The sequence below is a fragment of the Varanus komodoensis genome, unplaced genomic scaffold, assembly GCF_004798865.1.
Source record: "Varanus komodoensis strain SLA01 unplaced genomic scaffold, ASM479886v1 scaffold10, whole genome shotgun sequence".
Classification (NCBI taxonomy): domain Eukaryota; kingdom Metazoa; phylum Chordata; class Lepidosauria; order Squamata; family Varanidae; genus Varanus; species Varanus komodoensis.
In genome coordinates, this window is record NW_025335269.1 from 20,158,776 (window position 1) to 20,165,473 (window position 6,698).

Sequence of the window (6,698 nt, forward strand, 5' to 3'; positions counted from 1 at the left end):
ATTATATTATCCATTGATTTCAGTTATATGCATAAATCATCCAAAATGCTGTGTTTGCAATCCTGAATGCAGATACAAGCAGCTGCATTTCACAATTGTTTGTGAAAAACAATTCACAAATTAACTAAAATCAGGATCATATTTTCTTGAAAACGAACATGTTTATGCTTTAATCAATGAGAAGAAAGTGTGCACTTCTGAACAATACACACAAGGATGCACATTTTCCACATTTGAGGTGTGTATTTTCCCTGTTCAAAAAACCCAACTAATAAATTGAAAACAAAAACAGGAATCTTTAAACAAGATTGAAACTACATTACAGAGAACTTTGGCGAGTCTGAAAATCACTGGCTCTTCCATCCCTACTTGCTTTATTTATTTTGGGAATAATAACATAACATGCTTTCATTATTAGCACTAGTAGTAGCTGGAAAGCACATAGCTGAAATTCACACACACAGGCTTGAGTTCATAATATAAATCAGAGAGCTAATTGTATAGATGATAAATCATAGCACCTCCCAATACATGCATTTCTAATTTCTCTAGCTACTGAGCCAGAACTGTTGGCTGGGGATGTTGGGAATTGTATTCTAACACATATGATGGACACAAAGTTGGGCAAGGCTGCCCTAGAAATATGTGCAGAGGAGCCTTCTTTGCAAGTATGGTTCCTTGCTGTACTGGAGTTAATGGTTAACCCATGTAACTGCTGATCATGTCTGTGATTTCTGTGTTCAGTGTTCTGCCAAAAGCTTGGTGTGATCAGTGTTGTCCCATTTTGGGCTGTTATTGCAGCAGTATGTCCCAAATTCCTCTGATGATTGTCTTCCAATGAGTTTCATGCATTCATCTGATGAGATCATGGCACCATGTTGTACTGTTCTCTTCCTTGACTGGCCAAAGTCTGGAACACTGATTTGGGTAATTTTTCTGAATTATTCACCCCTTGACTACAAACCCCCAAAACTAGCATTTCCTCTAAATATATTCAAACATTCAATTTCCTGATGTCTCTCATGGAGGGCTCCTGGAGGAAGGCCTCTGCTGCCGATCTCAAGGGGCGGGAGGGCAAATATGGACGCAGGCGTTGCTTTAGGTATCCAGGTCCCAAGCCGTTAAGGGCTTTATAGGTGATTACCAACACCTTGAATTGAACCCGGACTTCGATGGGAAGCCAGTGAAGCTGGTAGAGGACTGGGGTTATATGAGAATAATGCCCAGTCCCCGTCAGCAACCTGGCTGCTCTATTTTGCACCATCTGAAGTATCCGGATTGTCTTCAAGGGCAGCCCCATGTAGAGCGCGTTACAGAAATCCAACCAGGAAGTAACCAGTGCATGTGTCACTGTTGCTAGGCAGTCGTCCTCCAGGTAGGGATGCAGCTGATGGATTAGCTGAAGCTGATGGAAAGTGCTCCTCGCCACCGCCGTCACGAGCTTCCAAAGACAGCTCCGGGTCGAGGAGCACTCCCAAGCTGTGGACCCTGTCCTTTAGAGGGAGTGCTACCCCATTCAGGACAAGGTCCAGGTCCCCCACCCCAGAGTCCGAACCACCCACCAGCAAGACCTCCGTCTTGTCTGGATTGAGCTTCAGTTTATTGGTCCTCATCCAGCCCATTACCTCGGCCAGGCACTGGTTCAGTACAGCCACTGCCTCACCTGGATTGGTTGAAAAAAAGAGGTAGAGCTGGGTATCATCAGTGTACTGATGATTCCGCAGCCCACCACTCCAGATGACCTCTCCCAGTGGTATGCACTAATAAATATTTTAAGGGTGTTTACCATGGTTGTTCTTTAAATCTGAAAATGAACCTAGGAAATTGTTGCTGAAAGGGAATAACCACTGGTGATCTAATACTTGGGAAGTGAAAGGGTGAATGTTCACCATGCCCCTACAGTAGGAAATTTCTGCCTACAAGAACTCCTATTATTAGCTAGTTAGAATACTCTGAAAAGCAGTTTGTTAGGCATTTCTTCAGTGGCATATCACACCTCACTGCAGGTTTTATTACCTTCAGTGTAATAAACCTCAGCTCACATGAAGGCATACAATGAAAAAGGTGTTTCTGATTGGGAAATTACAGGTGTACCACAAATACTGGAAAGGCAACATTGTTGAGTAATGCAGGGCACACCTGAAGGTATTAGTTCCACTAACAGCCAAAACCCACTGCATCCTTGCTTACGCATATGCACAGTTAATAGCAACAGGATAGCTGGTAGGGTACAGTGGCAATTTGCCAGACACCTCATTTGGCAGTATTAGGGGTAGGGACTGAAGCGCATGACACAATAAGCCTTGTTCCTTTGCTATTTAATATATTTGCTATGGCAAGGAAGTGTTGGTAGGCATGATGGGAAAACATGATAAAACTATGACTGGAAGGTGGCAGTGCCTGAACCCCAACTAAAATTGCATGAACAAAGCAGGACAATTACACCATAAGAGCTTCTCTGGAAGCACCTGAGGTCTGCTTAGTGCCTGGATGGGCAGGTACCTTGGGAACCACATATAACCTGCAGAATATGAATCAATTCACCACAAACACAGGCCTCATACAGGTTGACAACCATCCTTACTCAGAGCAAAATAGGCTGCTGGTTGCAAATTGGAAGTCTCTGAAATTGTGTTGCTGAACACAATTGAACAAGCCGTTTGAAATGGCTACCATCATATTGATTTCTTTCCACTGACTCAATGAATGATTGATGTTTAGTCAAAAAGTGTAGTTATGTTTCCATGTTTGTCAGGATATCACATTCTATTATTTTACTGAAAAGCATTTTAGAACATGCATTGAAAAGTTTGTAATACACAGAAAAGAAACAACACAGAATAACAACTAGTAGAAGGGTGTAAAGCTAGTAGACGTCACACCCTTCTACTAGCTCTATCAACATGATGACCAAAGTCCTACTAAAAACTATCCCACCAGTTTACACAATGAAAATGAATGGCCACAAGGATTTGGACAACTGACTATGGTTTGTTGGCTTCTCATAAAAATGAAAGTATTTGCCAGATTAAAATACTAACGGTACGAACTCTAAATAACATCTAAATATTGGTAACTATCAATGCGATTTTCATATTTTACTGAAATACACATTTGGTTGGATCCAGGCTCTGCCTTCCCCATACCAAAGGGACCTTTCACAAGATATGAATTCTATTTGTGGAAGATACCACCACCCAATGATTGGGATTTTCTCCACTGTCACATACACCTGTGTTCATCCTATTAGTACTCATGGGATTAGCCAGGTAAATATGGCCTAGTAGTTCATAACTTTGTTCAGCTTGCTGTGCAATGGGACAGCACTTCAGGAGGAAGAGTGCAAGCCTCTCCATGCATTGCAGCTGCGAGAGGAAGGGAAAGGATTTGGCTGCTTGCAAGCCAATGCCTCTTCTCCCAGGAATGTGAACTCTGCCTGCCACGTGGTGCTGCCATGCTTTTGGGGACTTTGGAGACCTCCTGAGGGCTTCCTTTAGAGACACGTTCATTGGAAGTCTCAAAATATCTTGTTGAATACTATTTCCAGCTGTATCTTGATAGACCGGTTATTTCCCAGCATGAACCAAGAACATTTCATTAGTCATCATCAATACTGAAAGAACAGAACAGCCAGAAATAATTAGTTTCCCTGTTTTCAGTTCATATCAAGTTTTTGTAATTTCAGTGAAGCCTGAGCTACTAAACTGACTGGCTTGTGCAAAGTGCATTATCAAGAGGAAAATATCTTTCTCTCTACCATCTTTCTAGTTTCATTTCTTTACTACCCAGTAGCCAAAGATCTTTGGCAGTTTATTTTCTAAAAAGTAGACAAAATACAATTAAAAATTACCATGAAAATAGTCCATGCTAAAAAAAAAAAACAGTTCAAAAATACAGAAACAATTCAGCAACACACTAAACAGACCTGTGTTAAAAACACCTCTTTGTTAGCACTTGAGATACTATCCTGTTGGAGAAGCTGCTGCTTCATTTCCTTCCTTCCTTCCTTCCCTCTATGGCCCCAACTTTATGCTGCTTACCCTCTCTTGCTCTCTCGCTCGCTTTCTCTCTCTCTCTCTCTCTGGTTATGTGAGTGCATTCTTGTTTGCTTTATCAGCAAGCAATTACTCTGGAGGGAAACTATACGACTTAGGCTCAAACTGGAAGGGGTTCAATTGAAGAGGAGCAAAACAGCATGTGTTGATGGCTCCAACTTTTTGCTTTCTTTTGAAACAGAAAACCTTAAAACAAAAACAAAATTCCACATTTATTTAAAGATGCAGGGGTAAAGAAAAAGAAACACTGAGGTAAACCTGACATTTCAGACAATTCAACAAAAATAGGAAGGCTTGGGGGTTAATAATATAACTGCTTCAGGCATATGATTAGAGTCGCTCAAGCTACACATTTCTCAGCTGTGATCCAGTTGTAGGCCTCAGTCTCTGCTCCTGGGAATGTGGGGAGAGGACAGACAGCTGCTGTTCTGCACCACCTTCTCCAGAGAGTTGTTTTCATTATTCTCCATGGTTTTCCCAGTCTCCCTTTCTTCTCTTAAACTTCATCTGCCCCCTTCAAATTCCCCCAATATGCACTTAGAATTTCCACAGAAAAACCTGCCCAGAGTCTCCCCAGAGAGAATCTTGGGGGGTGATGGCACTGGGAACCAGTCTCTGAAGCAATACACTTTGTGGTAGAGTTTACACCACCCCAGCCAGTGACCCTTTCCAGGCTACGCCTAAGGGCTGTACTTCAGGCATGTGGCAGCTGTTAGGGGTGAACTGGAAGCTAAGCAGTCATAGCAATAAAGCCAGGAATGCTAATAACAATAGCAATAAATACGTGTTTTAGCTTATAAAATACCTGTGTCTCAGCTGAAACAGGAAAACTTTTCTTGCCCCTTAGTCCGTAGGCTTAATGGTCGGCCTGAATGGCCAAGCCGAAATTCTTCTGGTACTTCACCACATGGGACAGCACTCTAAAGACTGGCAGTTTCAAGGCCTAGTTGCAGTACCTCTGGACAGTGGCCCAAATTATACGGTTCCTTCCCGCATTGTTTTTGCTTCTCATTATGTGCTGCTGAGACTGGAGTGGGAAAGACAAAATTGATGTAGGCCACTCATAGGAGATGACCTTTTGTGTTACTTTGGTGATGTGGGAGTAGCTACATGACAACAGGTTCATAACAATGAGGAACCATGTTTCTGTAATAATGGGCTTTGTTATAGGGTTTTAATCACCCCAGCCAGCCACCCTCACCAGGTTTAAATGTCCCAACAAGCTACCCCTGATGAGGGTAATTCATTGAATCTGACAGCATGCAAAGAGCACACAGAGAGGTAGTTAATGAGCTACAGTGGGTTATTTCCCACTCTTGTGTCATGTGAACCAGGATGCTGAGTGCCAACCGCACTATTAGTCAGCTTGATATTTACTACCTCAAAGATATGGTTCCAAGTAGTCATTAACATGCTCCCAGGTAGCAAATTCCTAAGACAACATTAACATTTAAATTGTTGTCAACGGCCTGTATCATTTTGGTCTTTGAACCAGTCCAAGTTTAGGGCTGTGTGAAGATCTGCAGAAAGAGTCCTTGCCCTTGAGAACTACACTACATACTCTCTTCCTTAACACATCTACTGGGAGGTGTGACACTTTCTTCTGTCTAAATGTGCATAGAATTGTGTCCTAATATTACTAAGTGCTTTTTTTGTAAAAAAAAAAAAAAAAAAGATCCTGGAACTCACGTCACCAGCAGTAAGCACGACCACATGCACCAATCCCAAGCCGAGCAGTGTCCCAAGAGCAGTGCCCTCACTATCTCACTATCAGATAGCAGACACAAAAGCAGCCTGCAGGCACTATGTTAATGATGTTTGCTGCTGATCTGCTATGATTCAAAATCACTTCGTAAAATCCATTGGAAAAAAAGGTGCCGGAATGCTGCTCTGGTACATTCTATGACAAAAAAAGCCCTGCTATTATTATAGGCCTATCTACTTGGAAACCAGTAGAGATAGAATAATCTCTCAAGTTCTATCTAGCTTTTTCAGTTTCCCAGTGATAGGTACATTCTTTTGCAGTTCTGTATAAAGAAATGCCCCTTCATGGATCAGTGCATTTCCATGGCAAAGGGGCTTGCACAGCACAATGAAGCTGTGTGCTATGCCATGCAGGGACAGTCAAGATGGGCAAGTCATAGCAGAGAGCTCTGACAAAAGGTGATCCACTGGAGAAGGCAGTGGGAACCCATTCCAGTATCCTTGCCATTGTTGGGAAAATTTGGATGAATCCTGTATGAAAAGCATTACTCCTGTGTGCCTTTGCATTGTGGGATCAAATCCTGTCTTCCTTCTCAAAACCAAGCTGTCACTGTTTAAAATGGCCTTCATCCCCCACTCCTTTCTCTCACCTTTAGTTGTGGGCTACAGTAGACAAGCCATTTAGTCCAAATTTACATTGTATACCTTCACAATGATTAAATAATCATTGTTGGAATTCAGTTTTACAAGGAAGTAATCTTGATAGTCCAGAGGCTTCATGTGCCCTGATCATGCAGAATGTTTAGAGTCGAGATGAGCTTATCATGAATAGTTTCTAGTAGCTTGAATTTGCATGTCTGAGCAGACCTGGAGATGGGTTCAAGTTACTCAACTAAAGTGTCAATACAGACAATTAGAAATATTTTAATCTCATTGTTA